A 16,267-nucleotide genomic window follows, 5' to 3' on the forward strand; every position below is an offset into this window, starting at 1 on the left:
CTTCTGAAATTGCCCACTTAACAACACTTTGCTGGGAATCCTTTCCAATAATTTACACATAATATATATTATATACATATATGATATACATATGTATGCTTTTCTTTCACAAATGAGAAATAATTTGTACATATTATTGTTTTGTTTCCACTTATCCATATAAGCCAGACATTCTTCCTTGGCATATAGAGATAACTCGTGTTGTTTTCAACGGATACAGGGTATTTTGCTATATGGATGTTCCAGTATTTATTTTAGCAGCCTCTTCCTTTTAGCCTTCTGTTTTTTCCCAGTTCTTTTGTTACTAAAGACAATACTGAAATCAATATTTTTATGCAATGATACCATTGTATATTTTTGAAACTTTATCTGGTGGAGAAATGCCTGGAATTCCAATATAATTGCTGGGTCAAAAATATACATATTTATAATTTGGGTGGATGTTATCAAGTTGCGCTCCAAAAAGGTCGTGTTGATTTATACTTCCACCTACAGCATTTGAGAGAAGAGCTACATCTTTGGCTACAAAGATGGAAAGAAGATATCTTTCTACCTATCTGTGCTCTCAATGGCAGCATATGGAGAAGTGAAAGAGCACAGAGATGGTACTCAAGAAAATCTTGTAGCATCAGTTTGGTGTCGGACAGAAATCAGAGAGTTTGGGAATCATAAAGACTTCAGTTTTCATCTTGATCCTGCCAGCCACTAACAGTGAATCTGGTGCAATTCACACAATCTCTTTCAGTGGTGACAACAGTGCTCCCCTGCAGCGGTGCTGTGAAGGTTTAAGATAATATATACAGAGTATATATAGGTAACCATCTGGTCCTGGACTTTTTTTGTTGGGAGTTCTTTGATTACTCATTCAACATATTTGCTGGCAATCAGTCTGTTCAAATTTCTATTTCTTTGTACTTTGATTTTGGTAGCTTATATGTTTCTAGAAATTTATCCATTTCGTCTAGATTGTCTAATTTGTTGGCATATACTTTTTCATAATATGCTCTTACAATTTTGTATCCCTGTGGTGTTGATTGTTATTTATCCTCTTTCATGTGTGATTTCATTTTTTGGGGGTCCTCTCCCTCTCTCTTTTTTGATGAGGCTGGCTAAAGGTATATCAGTTTTGTTGATCTTTTCAGAGAACTAGCTCCTGGTTTCATTGACTTATTCTATTGTTTTGTCTTAGTTTCTATATCACTTATTTCTGCTCTTCTCTTTATTATTGCCTTCCTTCTGCTGGTTTTGTTTTTCTTTTTTCTTTTTCTTTTTTTCTAGCTCCTTTGTGTGTAAGATTAGGTTGTTTATTTGAGGTTTTTGTTTTGTTTTGTTTTGTTGTCTTCTTGAGGTAGGCCTGAAATGCTATAAACTTCCTCTTAGAACTGCTTTTGCTGTGTCCCAAAGATTTTGGACCGTTGTATTTTCATTTGTCTACATGTAATTTCTGATCTCTTCCTTGAACCAACCAAGAGGCTGACCCATTCATTATTTAGTGGTATATTATTTAACCTTCACATATTTGTGGTCCTTCCAGTTTTTTTCTTGTAGTTAATTTCTACTTTCATAGCATTGTGGTCAGAAAAGATGCTTGATATGACTTTGGTCATTTTGAATTTTTTGAGACTTATTTTGTGCCCTATTCTGCAGAATGTTCCATGTGCGCTTGAAAAGAATACATATTCTGCTATTGTAGGAAGGACTGTTCTGAATATATCTGTTAAATCCATCTGGTCCGGTGTGTCATTCAAAGCCATGTCCTTTGATGATTTTTCTGTTTAGTCCTGTCCATGGATGTAAGTGGGGTGTTAATGTCCCCTACTATTATTGTATTACTATTGATTAGCTTCTTTATGTTTGCTATTAACTGTTTTATGTATTTGGGTGCTCCCACGTTGGGTTCAGAAACATTTACAATTGTTATATCTTCTTGTTGAATTGTCCCCTTTATTATTATATAGTACCCTTCTTTGTCTCTTCTAACAGTCTTTGTTTTAAAGTCTATTTGGTATGATACAAGCATTGTTACCCTGGCTTTCTTTTGACACCCATTTGCATGATAGGTGTTTCTCCATCCTTTCACTTTCAATCTGCAGGTGTTTGAAATGAGTCTCTTGTAGGCAGCATATAGATGGGTTTTATTTTTTTTTTTTTACCCATTCTGTCACCGTATGTCTTTTGATTGGTGTTTTCAGTTCATTTACATTCAAAGTAATTATTGGTAAATATGTAATTTAAAAAATATGTAATTTTTGCCATTTTTTAAACTTGTTATATGGTCGTTTTGTAGTTTTTTTTTTTTTTCTGATCCTTTGTTCTCTTGCCTTCTTTCATGGTTTATTAGCTTTCTTTAATTTTTTTTTATTAGCTTTCTTTAGTGATATACTTAGATTCCTTTCTCTTTCTCTCCTTTTAAAAGATTTTATTTATTCATGAGAGACACAGAGAGGCAGAGACACAGGCAGAGGGAGAAGCAGGCTCCCTGTGGGGAGCCCGATGTGGCACTCAATCCCAGGACCCCAGGATCACGACCTGAGCTGAAGGCAGATACTCAACCACAAAGCCACCTAGGCATCCCGATTCCTTTCTCTTTATTCTTTGCATATCTACTACTGGTTTTTGATTTGTGGTTACCATTAGGTTTGCATAGAACATCTTCTGCATAGAGTAGTTTACATTAAGTTGATGGTGGCTTAAGGTTGAGCCCATTCTTTACTTCTCTCCCCCCATGTTTGACATATATGGTGTCATATTTTGTATCCTTTTATTTTATGAATCCCTTGACTGATTTTTCAGAAATATTTATCTTTATTGCTTTTGTGTGTTTTGCTTTTTATACTCTCCCTTATGGTCTTTCATTTCCAAAGAGTCCCCATTTTAATATTTCTTGTAGGGCTGGTTTAGTGGTCATGAACTCCTTTAGTTTTTGTTTATCTGACAACTCTTTATTTCTTCTTATATTCTGAATGACAGCCTTGCTGGATAGAATATTTTTAGCTGCAGATTGTTTCCTTTTAGCACTTTGAATATATTGTGCTACTCTCTTCTGGCCAGCAAAGTTTCTACTGAATATCTGCTGATGGCCTTATGGGGTTTCCCTTCTATGTAACTGTCTTCTTTTCTTTTGCTGCTTAAAATTTTTCTTCTTTATTACTACTTTTTGCCATCTTAATTACTATGTGTCTTGGTGTGTACTTTCTTGGGTTGATTTTATTGGGAAATTTCTGTGCCTCCTGGATCTGGATATGTTTCCTTCTCCATTTAGGGAAGTTTTCAGCTATTATTTATTCAAGTATTTTCTGCCCCCTTTTGGTGTGTCTTCTGGGATTCCTATAATGCAAATGTTACTACACTTGATGGAGTATAACTTTAGTGGAAGTCCCTTAGACTGTCCTCAATATGCATACTTTTCCCCCTCTCATTTGCTCAGCTTGATTACTTTTCATTAGTGTGTCTTTCAGGAATTAATTCATGCCTCTTGTTTTTCTAGCCTATTATTTGTTCCATCAAGTTCATTTATTGTGTTTTTCATCTCTGCTTGCCTCTTTTTTTATCTCTTTGCTAAGGGTTTCACTGATGTCCTCCACTGTTTTCTCAAGTCCAGTAAGTATCTTGATAATCATTCCTTTAAATTCTGTCAGACATATTACCTATATCCATTTCACTTAGGTCTCTTGCTACAATTTGGTTCCATTCTTTCATTTGGGACACATTCCTTTGTCTCCTCATTTTGTCTCTTTGCATCTGTTTCTGTGTTAGGAAAGTCAGTTATGTCTCTTGGTCTTAAAGGTAATAGCCTTATGAAGAAGAGGTCCTGTAGTGTGGTGTCTCCTGTTCCCTAGGACTTGGCAATTCAGGGAGTGTCTCCTATGTGTTTTTCATGTGCCTTCCTGCTGAGACCTGGCCTTTCTTATAGTCCAGTTGTCTGCCAAGGCTCTTTTTGCCTGTTATAGGCAGTGTTTGGTCCCCGGCTGGGTGGGGCACTTTTTAAGAAGATATGTGCTGGTCTACTTGTGAAATGAGACCTGCTGTCACTGCTGCCAAAACTGAGGCTCCATAAAAGGCATAGGTCAGGAGACACAAGGCTGGTCTTCTGGGAGCGGGGTACTGCAGCACAGGGACTGAGGTAAGCAGGACTGGAAAGGGTGGATCCGTGGAAGCATGGGGAGCAGGGCTTGGTGTAAGCAGGTTATTTAGTGAGTGTTGGCATGGTAATGGTTCCTGCAGATGGCTATATGTTTATGTTTGAAGGGTTGGGGAGGAATATGGTGCATGCCAGCTCCTTTGTTCCTGAAAGGGTCTCCCCATGATCTCTGCCTCTCTGGGTTATGCTCTGAGATGAGTAAATAATGCTCCTTACCATCTGTCTCTAGCATTTTTCAAAATGCTGCTTCCAGGCTGTATCTCCACTGGCTGTCTGCTCTCTCTTTAAGGGCAGGGACTCAGCTTCCTAACACCCTCTGTGCTCTCCCAGAGCCAAGCATGCTGATTTTTAAAATTCCAGGCTCCAAGTCCAGCTGGTCATAAGAACTCACAAAATTCAGTCCCTCCTGCTTTCAAAGCTGAATGTTATGGGGATTTGTCTAACCTGAATGGGCTCCCCAGTGTGATTTTCTGTTTCTTGCCTTTCTCTGCAACCCCAGCTCCCTCCTGCGCAGATGGTCATGGTTCTTTTCACTCCCAAACTGCATCTTTGCCCTTCCTACCTTCTTTGATGTGGCCTCTTCTCTACCTTTAACGTGGAGTTTGTCCTGCCAGTCTTCAGGTCATTTTTTGGATTATTTATGCTGATGTGAGCGTTAGCTAGTTGTACCTGTGTGATGAGGCAAGCTTGGATTCTCCTACTCCACTATCTTTCCAGCATCCTCCCCCAATTGTTCTGTTTTGGGACTTAAGTAACTAGTGCATGTAAGTGCTTAGATGAGATATGGAACTTAGCAAGTCCTAAGTAAATGTTTGTTAGAGAAATGAATTACTTAGGGCCCTCTCTGCCTAGATGACCCTTAGACTTGTTAAATGGATTTGCCATAAAACATTTCAAGCAGGGTGCTCAGTTCAGGTGAAAGAGCTAGGATCTGGGGACAAGGGAGCTAGATCCAATAAACTCTAAGTAGCATAGTTGCTTTTCCTGACCAACAGGTTTCTTGCCAGACCTATATATCACAGGGCCAAGAAATGACACAGGATCATAATAAAAACTCTCTATTGTTTCCAGTGTAATTACAGCTGAGAATGGAAGCCAAGTCTCCTTTCTTCACTTCATTTATTGTGGTTATACCAGCATGCTCTGTTTTACCTTCAAGCCATAAGGTCAGACTCCAAGCACACTTATACCACCCCTTCCTTGGCAAACATAACCCCAAAGCTGCTGGGAAGGCAATGTCTGTACTAATTTTGCCCCAGTAGGAGCTTTGGAGCCACAAGGAAGAGGCATTGAGGGAACAAGAGCTGAGTCTTGGAATGGAGAGCCCTATAAACTGCTCTTAAATTCTTACAAAGTGGCGATGTCATGCAGAGTGATGGCTCAGCTATGAAGAGCTTGTTGTTCTCTATGACATCAGAGGACCAGAGGTCCTCTTCAGAGATCCCTTGTGATGAGTCTCAGCCTGCAGTCTCTGCCTATTTCTGGGTATGTTTGGCAAAGTCAGCTCTTTTAGGTAAATCTATCTTGGATGGAAGGAGAGATGACTTGGCCTGAAGTAGGACTCCTGGACTTATTTCTGGATTCACCCACTGTTTTTCTTTCTGATCTTGCAGTAGTCATTCAACCCCCTTCCTGCTTTTTTCTTACCTAGCTCTAAAATTGCCATTCAAGAAGCCACTAAGTCCCTAAGCCACAGTGAGGAATTGATGATGTTCAGGAGTGGCTCATACTCATGCTGCTGAGAAAGAAAATATCACTTAGTCTCCCTCCCTCTCTTCCTTCCTCTCTTAATAAGAAGGGGCTGAATTCATCTTTGGGACACAGTCAAGAGATTTGGAAAGTGATAGAAAAATCTTACATACTTAAGAAGAAGTCTTTAGAAAGGACTCACTCATGAAGAGGTGGGATCTTTAGATATTCTTTGGGTTCTGCCCTTAATTTGTACTGTCACTAGGCAGTCATAAGACAGGTATGTGTCACCTTTGTTGCTGGGGAGTTGAGAGAGCTAATAAATTAGGGTTCTTGTGTGTAAAATTGTATGAGACGTAACAAAAATATCTTTACAAAAGTGAAATTTACAATCCAATACCTTGAAGGCAACAATGATTTTCTGTGATTTAGTAGGAATAAATTGTTGCAGCCTCTCTGTAGGGAAAAAAAAAATCCTGCCCTAGACCCTTTGACACTACAAGTACCTGCTGGTCTGAGTTGTCATCAGCAGTAAAGATCCTTTAAAAATAGAGCCTAATTAACAAGGCAGAAGCAGGGTTCTTTTTTTTTTTTTTTTTTTTTAAGATTTTATTTATTCATCATAGAGAAAGGCAGAGACATAGGCAGAGGGAGAAGCAGGCTCCCTGCAGGGAGCTTGATGTGGGACTTGATCCCAGGACCCCGGGATCACTCCCTGAGCCAAAGGCCGATGCTCAAACACTGACCCACTCAGGCATCCCAAGAGCAGGGTTCTATAATAATCCTATAATAGATGGGAAGGGAAAAATAGTTCTTTTATGGTACATAGTGCACAACCCTCTACCCTGGGAAAAACCATAACATGAAGTGATATCATACTGTTTCTCTCTGTAGCAGAGACTAATGTCCATTTCAAGAGTACTCTCCACCCTGGCCTGGAAAGAGAAGTAGGATTGCAGCCAATTGTCAGGGGAGACATGCTGCATGGTAAGACCTGCAGTGAGTATAGGGCTAGCCCACTTGGGAGCTCACCTGTTAAGGGCCTACAGAGTGCCCTACCGTGGATGCTTAGCAATCTGCATGTTCTCAGTGGATGACATTTGAAATTCAGATATTGGGACAGCTGAAGGTCAGTGTATGTTCTGTATAGCATTTAGCACATGAATGATATTTAGCAGAGGGATGAAGTTTTATTGTTTGAGAGTCTATGACCTCTCACCAGAATCCACAAGGATCATTCCTAGAAATTGTTCAGGTGAGAGCTGCTCGGGGTCCAGAGAGTTTGGGGGCAGATGTCCCCAGAGGAAATCTGCCCTGCTGCTGGGGTCTGGCCTGTGGGAATCCTTATGTCCTGTCTCTAAGTATGCTGACCTGACTTTCTGATCCTCTTTATTTCATCAAAGTGGAGGAGAAGATGGTGGGCACTTACTTCTGCCATAAAGTGCTGAGGAAGGCTTTTCTCAGGTAATCCACATATCTTTGAGTTATGGAATTCAGAAATAGGATAAGACTTAGGAGTCTGGCCACATTGAATACTGCAAGAGACAGCCAGGAGAGGCTTATGGTAGATGAATTTGAAGACCTCAAGGGGGTTCAGCCAAAAAATGGCAAGAGAGAAGTTTGGAAGGAAAAGGAAGAGGACAGGCATTTCAGACCATCTAAAGGGCTCCTCGCCTATTGCTGGAGCAGAGGGGAGAGGACACCTCAACGGCCAGTTGACTCACCTAGCTGTTTTTCCTTTTGGTGCCTGGCCACGACCTACCCAAAAACAGTGCTGAAGCATGGAGGAGGAGCCAATTTGCAATTTGTGATTTGCCCATTATCATTGCAAAGCAAGAGGGACTGAGTGGCTTAGTGTCCTCAGTCTGACCTGACTTGGGAATGGGACACTAGCTCTGCATGGAGGCTGATTGACACAATGTCAAGTAGCAAATGATAGATGTGCCTCTGAATTTGTGACTACATAGGAGAAAAACACTTGGCTTTGGAGCCAGACAGGCTAGACTGAAATCTAGGTTTCATCACTTAGTATTTTTGCAGCTTTGAGAAAGTCCTCTCCAAATATCAGAGTCCCCATTTGTGAAAGAAAAAACCGTTCCATTGCTCAAGGTGGTGGCCATTGCAGAATTTGCATGCTCAGAATGGCAGGGAGTCAGCTATGGCTTTTATGATGGAGGAGAGCTCCTGATCCTGTGTCTTTGTGTCTCTTCTGAGCCTCCCAAGTAGTAAGCCTATGAGAGACACATTGTTAAAGGCAGAAGGCACTAAAATATGCATGTGCCAAATGTTGGGAAAGCTTGAATGTAAGCAGCGTAAATTGGAAACAGCCTTGCAGTGTAGCATGACTAATTTTATCGCTCAGAGAAGTTATCGAAGCTCCTCCATATCATCCAGATGACTGTATTAAGGAGAACATCTTGAAAATTTCAGATGAGCTTCTGATCCTAAGCGTGACATGCCATGGTTTCACCCTTAATGCTTTGTATCTCCCAAGGTGGGGTTTGGTCGTATTTACAAGCTCACTGATGGTAGCCTGGGGAGAGGCCAGGGCTGAACCCTCTACCTAATCCCTACTTTTCCCTGGGCAAAAAACTGGCAGGGTTTTCGGTTTCTGAGGCGATTCTGTGATCATGGCATTTTTTTTGTTTCCTTGCATGAGCTGGTACAGGACTGGCAGGGCAGCTGTCTTAGTGGCTGGGTAGAGGGTGTGGAGGGAGGCCAGAGGGATAGGGATGGGGGAGGGTTAGGGCCAGTCTTTGATCTCAGGTCTCCTTCCCCACCCTCTGGACTTGTACCCTCCTGCCACTGGCCTCATTCTCTCTCCCCAGAGGCCTTGACTGGACCTTTCTGGCTTACACACCACTTCTCTTGAGACTGTTATCTCCATTTGTCCTCAGATTGTAAGGAATGTATACTTCCGGGCCTCATCTGCCTGGTGCTTTTGAATATTGAGATCTAAAACCATGCTAGGGCAGCCCCGGTGGCGCAGCGGTTTAGCGCCGCCTGCAGCCCGGGGCATGATCCTGGAGACCCTGGATCGAGTCCCACATCGGGCTCCCTGCATGGAGCCTGCTTCTCCCTCTGCCTGTGTCTCTGCCTCTCTCTCCCTCTGTGTCTCTCTCATGAGTGGATAAATAAAACCTTTAAAAAAATAAAAATAAAAAAAAATAAAACCATGCTAAACTGAAGAAGTATAGTTTTTGGTCATAGAAGATCAGGCATATTTTCTCCTTTTACTCCTTTCCCACTTTTCTCAATGCATAGGCATCCCCTACATGTGCCTGGAGATGTCTCAAGTACAAGGCAATCTGGTTCAGTGAAGTTCCTGTGGACATATTCCTGGTTGGAAAGTAGTTGGTTCCACATACGACCTTCGTGGAAAGTGTGACTGCCATGCTGGTGGGGCTCCTCTGCTTTGGGGACACTGTGGAACTTCACATGGGCAATGCTGAGCCTGTGTTCTTGGAAAAATGGTCTTCAATCTGCATGAGGCTACCTGGTCAGCACCAGGAAGTTGCCTTGTCCCCGCCTTCTGTGGATGCTCCCTGATGCCTTATCACTGACTAGAACTCCCAGCCCTCCTGAAGCCCATTGCTGGGACAGACACCTTTTGAAGCCGCTATTCTACTATTTTCTGAACACAAGCTTTGTGCCAGGGACTCATGTGCATGCCCTCCTCTAATCCTGACAACCCCTCTGCCAGAGAGACATTGGTAGGCTCACTTTACAGTGTAGAAGCTGAAGCTCACACTGACATACGGACTTACTCAAGGTCATGTGGCCTCTGGGATTGGAGACCAGCCCAGCGGGCTCAATCTCCTACCACACTGTACTGCACACAGGCCCTTGACCAGCACAGGCCTGGGTGTGGCAGCAAGCTGCTGAGTTAATGCACAATGAGAAATGGGACATGTGTAGGTGGGAGTGGTTTGATTGACAGCCCAGAAAATATTTCCAGAGCCACACTCAGACTTATGACTCCTTTCTTTCCTTTCTGGTTTAAAAATCTGTATCCTGGGGATCCCTGGGTGGCGCAGCGGTTTGGCGCCTGCCTTTGGCCCAGGGTGTGATCCTGGAGACCCGGGATTGAATCCCACATCGGGCTCCCGGTGCATGGAGCCTGCTTCTCCCTCTGCCTGTGTCTCTGCCTTTCTCTCTCTCTCTGTGACTATCATAAATAAATAAATAAATACCTTAAAAAAAAAAAAAAAAAAAAAAATAAAATCTGTATCCTGGGTTCAACAGTTCTCACCTCTAGAATCACTGCAATTGGGATATTTTTCTACTCCCAACTGTTTCCAAGGATAAAGTGGAAGTGATAAAAATAATAGCAGCATTCTGAAAAGTATGGAGCATCAATGTCCAGAAAATATTTATGGCTTTGGAAAGTCTATTAACCAAAGGGCTTTTTATGCTAAACAACCTAAAATGCACAGAAGCCCAAGAAATCTACAATTTCAGAAGTGAATTGTAGGAGAGAAAAACAGCAAGAGTTCAACCAGAGCTTCACTGAGCCTCTCACTATGAGAGAAAACCCTGGATTCCACAGATTTCATCCCTGTAAACTTTGATGAGTGAGTGACAAGTCCTTCACCCAGTAAGATTCCACGTTGGAAGCATTACATCATGGAGGCAAAAGCTCATTGGTTGTCTGGCCTCCGAGATCCAATCTCTGGCTGCTGGCAGGTGTAAAAACTGCTTTTTGTTGGAATGATGCTTTATCCAGCTTCTAGCATCCTTCTGTTTCAGAAGGCACATGTTTGGTGTCCCTTGTACCCAGATGAGGGGTGCATGTATTTGCACTATTAGGGCCACTGACAAGACCTGTTAATGAATACTACAGCTTCTGCAATCTGTAATTGAGTTTCCCTGCGAATCCTGTTCCAACTTTGTGGTAATTCTAGTGTCACTGCAGGACAGATATGTTCTATTGGATCAGGAACTGGGAAAGACAATTTTAACAGTTGGCTCATTTGCTTAGTGACTGGAGGTTTAGGTCTGTATTAACCTCTCAAAGCAGATAAAGTCCAGATTACTGCAGTTTGAAGGTTCTTCTCCCCAGAGGAATGTTGTAGTGGTACCTCTCCTTGGCCTAACAGGGATGGGAAGAGCCCTGTAGATTCTACACATAGAAGGATGGGGTAGGAGTATCTGTTCCCACGGGAAATTCAAATTCCTGCTCCAGGAAAGCATTTCCAGCTGGGAATGGAATCATCTGTGTCTGGGAAGGGTCTTGTTAGAACTGGGAAGAAGAGTGATGTGTGCTTATCTTGTCTGTTATTTTTACATGTTTGAAGTCATATGGCAATAAAACTTGCAGAGAGAGATAGAGAACCCCAAGGCCACAGATGGGCTTTCTTTTTCCCTTGCATTATGATATGTGGGAGAGACCACCGGATTTGAAGTCAGAAGAGCTGGATAGAAATACTGTATGACTTTGGGCAAGTCTCCAGGCCTCCTAGTGTCTTGACTTTCTCAGATGTAGCAAACTGTTGATAATAACTCATTTCTTACATGGATGATATGAGAACTAAATTAAGTAATTTGAGTCTATGCTCTTAACCACTAAAGGAGAGGGCAGTGTCAGGCCATGACAAAAGCCCTCCTGGGATATCTGGTTTTATATTCTTCTGGTTTTACCATACCATAGCTAATATCATAGGGTGGTTGTCAGAGAATTGTAAATATGGATTGCTGTAACTCAAGGGTTGCCTGCGTATATAATTGTGAAATAGTTTGGCACCAGCTCTTGGTAAAATTGCAGTTCAGAACAGAGGAGTTAAATTGTTTTAGTAATGGCAGGTAACTGCTATAACAAATACTCAAATAAAAACTTATTTCTAGTGCTCACTTTGGCAGCACATATACTAAAATTGGAATGATACAGAGAAGATTAGCATGGTCTCTGTGCAAGGATGACATGCAAATTTATGAAACATAGGAGAAAGGAGGGAAAAGCAAAATAAGATGAAATCAGAGAGGGATAAAAACCATAAGAGACTCTTAACTATAGGAAACAAACTGAGGGTTGCTGGAGGGGAGGTGGGTGGGAGGATGGAGTAATTGGGTGATGGGCATAAAGGAAGGCACTTGATGTAATGAATACTGGATATTATATGCAACTGATGAATCACTGAACTCTACCTCTGAAACTAATAATACACCACTATATGTTAATAATTGATTTTAAATAAAACTTAAAAAAGAAAAAAAATTATTTCTATCTTACTTGGTGGTCAAGTGTGTATGTGAATGTGTGTGTGAGTACGTGTACATGCATGTACATGATACGTGCAGGGACCCAGGTTGCTTCCCTGTAGAAGATTTGCAATAACCTGGGCCTTTGAGTCCTCCACTGGATGCACTGCATATGGACAGCTAGTGAGGAAATGAAGCAAGAATAATGGCTCAGAAGACTTTTTAGGGGCCAGACCTGGAAGTGCTATGGACATTTCTACCCATGTTCCCTTAGTCAGAACTGTTTAGCCCTACTAACTACAGAGAGACTAGGAAATAGAACTCAGCTATGTGTCTGAGATGAGAAGAAAAATGGGATTTGGGAAATACATAGTATTAATGTGTTTGCCATAGTCTATCCTTCTGGTCATTAAATACCTGTTTTATCTTTCTCCCACATTTATTTCTCCCTAAAAGAAGCACATCCCATAATCCCATCCAGTCTCTGCATCCAGTTTAATGATCACACACAAATGATGTGCAGTCCTCCCCACCAGTCTGCATGTAGCTGCTTATGGTCTAATGCCCTAAAGACTAAAATACATGTCTTTCCACATCCTCATAAACTGAACATGAAGGGTAGAACAAAAACAGGATAATCACAGTAGAAGTTCATATTTGCCAAGTTTGTCTAGAACTGGACACAAATTGAAAAGCAGTAGGCTTACAGTAGTTTTAAACTCTTAGTGGACAGATTGTGAAGAGCCCCTCCCCCCTTTTGATTTGATCATTGTATTAGTTATCTATTGCTGCATAGCAAAATATCTTAACATTTACAACTGAAAGCAATAAATGCTTACTTATATTGTAGTTTCTGAGGGTCAGGAATCTAGAAGTAGCTTTCATGAGTAGTTCTGGCTCAGGGTCTCCCCTAAGGTTTCAGTTAGTATGTTGACTGGGGCTGTTGTCATCTGAAGGCTTGACTAAGGCTGGAGGAGTTGCTAACCCACACAACCGTAGGTTTGAGGCCTCAGTTCCTCTCTGGCTGTTGATGAGCAGTCTCAGTTGCTCATGATACAGTTCGTAGGACTACGAACTGCTACATGGCAGCTAGCTTCCTAGAGCGAGCTATCTAAGAGAGAAAGAAGGAAGCCACAATGCCTTTTTAAAATGCTTTATTTCAAAAGTCATACATTATTCCATCACCTTATTCTATTTGTTAGAAGCAAGTTTAGACATTTAAAACCATCACAACCATGATTCTGCCTTCTGGAAGAATACCCAAGTCCATTGTTTCCATATTAGTTCTGTGTTAGTAACACATCCAGAGCATATTTCCTAGACATTATTACTACTATTATTTTTCTTTTTTCCTCCATTATTATTTTTACTAATTATTTTTCACAATAATCATTCCTCTTTCTTATCAACTTAATGGTGGCCATTTTGTTATTATTCAAGAAAATTATTAGGGAAACAATACCCTTAATGTGATCATTGGTGAAAGACTGAATTATTCAGCTGAGAAGTTTACTGGACTTCTGACGTTAGAAATAGTTGGGTTTTCCAACCTTTCAACACCCAAATTTCCAGACTATATTTCCTTTCATTCTGCTTACTCATTGGTCAGGTCTCTCTTGGTCTCTTATCTTATATATCTCGCCCAGAAAAAGCCAGTAGTGGCCGATGCACTCTACCTTACTGGTTCTTTCCAATTTTTAGTACATGTGCTGCTGAAGCGAGCACAACCACACTGGTTCTTTCCAATTAGTTACCCTGAAGCCCTCTGGTTGGTAGGCAGGTGGTTTCCAAGTTATTGCAGGTGGCAGTTTTACCAAGTGCTTTACCACCACAGAATATGGGGTGCCATTTTTCTAGACTCTGATCCTGGTTTCTGCATGCCTGCCACACAGCTGTTAAGCAAGCTAATTCCATATTTAATTTTCATGGTGAAGACTCATTTCAAGGCTCCAATGACTGTACCAGTCAAAGTTTGGTCTAAAACTATTCTGGGGCAGCCCCGGTGGCTCAACGGGGCCCCTGATCCTGAAGACCTGGGATCGAGTCCCACATCAGGCTCCCTGCTTGGAGCTTGCTTCTCCCTCTGCCTGTGTCTCTTTCTCTTTCTCTTTCTCTTTCTCTTTCTCTTTCTCTTTCTCTTTCTCTTTCTCTTTCTCTGTGTCTCTCATGAATAAATAAATAAAATCTCTAAAACTACTCTATATTTTAATAGAAAAAGATATAATATGAGGAATTATATGCTCATAAAATTGTTGGCAGGGTTGAGGGTACAAAGGAGAAACACTCCTGGATTTGAGAAAAATTAGAAAGTGCTGGAATTGTAGGAGGTCACCACTGGGAAATCCACTACCTGCTGAATTAAAGCAGGTGATTTCTGGGAGCTTGCCTAAATACCATGAAACCTGTGTCTGCTGTCTGGTCATACACCTATTCACTGCTATTAGAGAAGAACAATACTTCATCCTTTCTCTTCCATCTTCCAGATTTCATCTTCCAGTGGCATAATGGCATAAGCTAGACCAGAAGCTTCCCTGGTTGAGAGAATAAGATGTAATTTCCAGGATTTCAGTCCCTGTGATATAGGAATGATCAGAGGTGAGAATGGTGCTGAGGATCAGGAGACAGTAGGACAAGGGCACCATCCTGGAGAAAATAATACTTGATTCAGGAAGCAGACATAGGATTTGAGTATGTAAAGAGACTAGATGATGCCTTTGAAAGTGACTGGAATCATATGATGAGAACATATGTATGACAACTTGCTTAGTAGTTTTGGTCCTAAATGTACTCCATAAATAGGTGACAGATGAATGTAGGTGGAGATGAGTGTACTATATTCATGGAAAGAGACATCTGAATGGGAAAAAGGAGTGGATTAGATCTAGAAGGGTATCATGCCATCTCACTCATCTTATAGTTTTCAAAGTTCACCTATATTATCTTTGGTCCTTTTAAGTAAGGTAGGGGGTGGATTATCAGGGAGCTTGACAAGAGGTGTGAGAATTCAGATGAGGGATGGGAGATGACAGCTGGCATTTACTGAACAGTCATTACATCTAGGCTTTTTACATACCTCTCCTTGTTACCTTTGCCTAAGTAGTTCATCCTGTTCACCTTCACCTCAACATGCTCACATCTACCCCTATATATTCACCTTGTTCATCATTATCTTTACATAGTTCAGGACAATCCTAGCTGAATGCAGTTTTATTGTTTACTTTCTAATGAGAAAGATTAATGTTTAGAAAACTTAGGTAATTTTAGGGCAATGCCTGAATTTGAACTTAAGTCTGCCTGACTTTTGGTCCCAGTGCTTTAATCTTAAATCTAATCCAAGATTTCCTCTTGGGCAAGAAAGAGCCAGGCATTCCATGTCTCAAGAGCATGACTTTACTTGGTAAAAAAAAAACTGTGTAGGCTGTCTCCAGGTAGCAAGTCCTTATCTGGCCAGGACTGACTCCCTCCTCCAGGTTGCAGTTTCTAATTCCATAAAAAGAGGGGATTGGACTAGAACAGGGTCAGCCAACTGTGGCTAGTGTCACGTGGCCCTTGCCTGTCCCTGTGGATATGGCTTTATGGGCACAGCCACACCCTCTCACTACCTCCTGTCTTTGAGGCTCTTGCTGTACCACAGTGGAGCTGAGTTGTGACAGGGACTGTATGGTCTACAAAGTGGACACATTGACTCTCTGGCCCTTTACAGACAACATTTGTGACTTTTGGACTAGATGATCTAGAAGGGCTCTCCTAGGTTTGTACTCTGAATTGTAAGGTCAGTTCTTAAATTCCTCAACTAACTGTCAAACCCTTGCCAATGGATCATTTACTTCAAGAAATATTTGTACCAATTCCCTTTACAGAAGATCTCTTGCAGTTTGTGTGATGGGGTGTGACCCATAACATTGCTCAACACCCTTGTTGCCCACAGCCCATTGCATCCAGACAGGAGGATACTGGATACTGACCCTTTTATCATGTGTAAAAAGGGTGACCTCTGGAAAAGTAGCAGACCTTGCAAATATCCAGGTAGTACATTCCCTACTGTTAAGAGGCACAGGGGACCATGGCCTCTCACATCCTTATGGTTCTGGTGAGGTTGAGCAACAGTTGGAGCACGCTGGGCAGAAGAATGTGAGCTGGGTGGAGCTGGCCTGGCCCATCCTGAGGGGCACTGCTGTCATGATCTCACTTGAGACAGCAAGATGTGGCCTGGGATGTGAAAAAGTGGGCCATCTGGTT

General features: G+C 41.7%; 1 long non-coding RNA gene and 1 other non-coding gene across 2 annotated transcripts in view; both read left to right on the top strand.

The window, feature by feature from the left end:
• LOC144312190 (uncharacterized) overlaps nt 1-16,267 on the top strand; it is a 35,660-nt gene that overhangs the window by 13,179 nt on the left and 6,214 nt on the right. The gene's annotated exons all lie outside the window — the stretch shown is intronic.
• On the top strand, nt 11,674-11,780 carry LOC144313147 (U6 spliceosomal RNA). Its single transcript, XR_013378873.1, has one exon. It is a non-coding gene; the product is annotated as a U6 spliceosomal RNA (small nuclear RNA).

Source organism: Canis aureus, chromosome 4, assembly GCF_053574225.1.
Source record: "Canis aureus isolate CA01 chromosome 4, VMU_Caureus_v.1.0, whole genome shotgun sequence".
Lineage (NCBI taxonomy): Eukaryota > Metazoa > Chordata > Mammalia > Carnivora > Canidae > Canis > Canis aureus.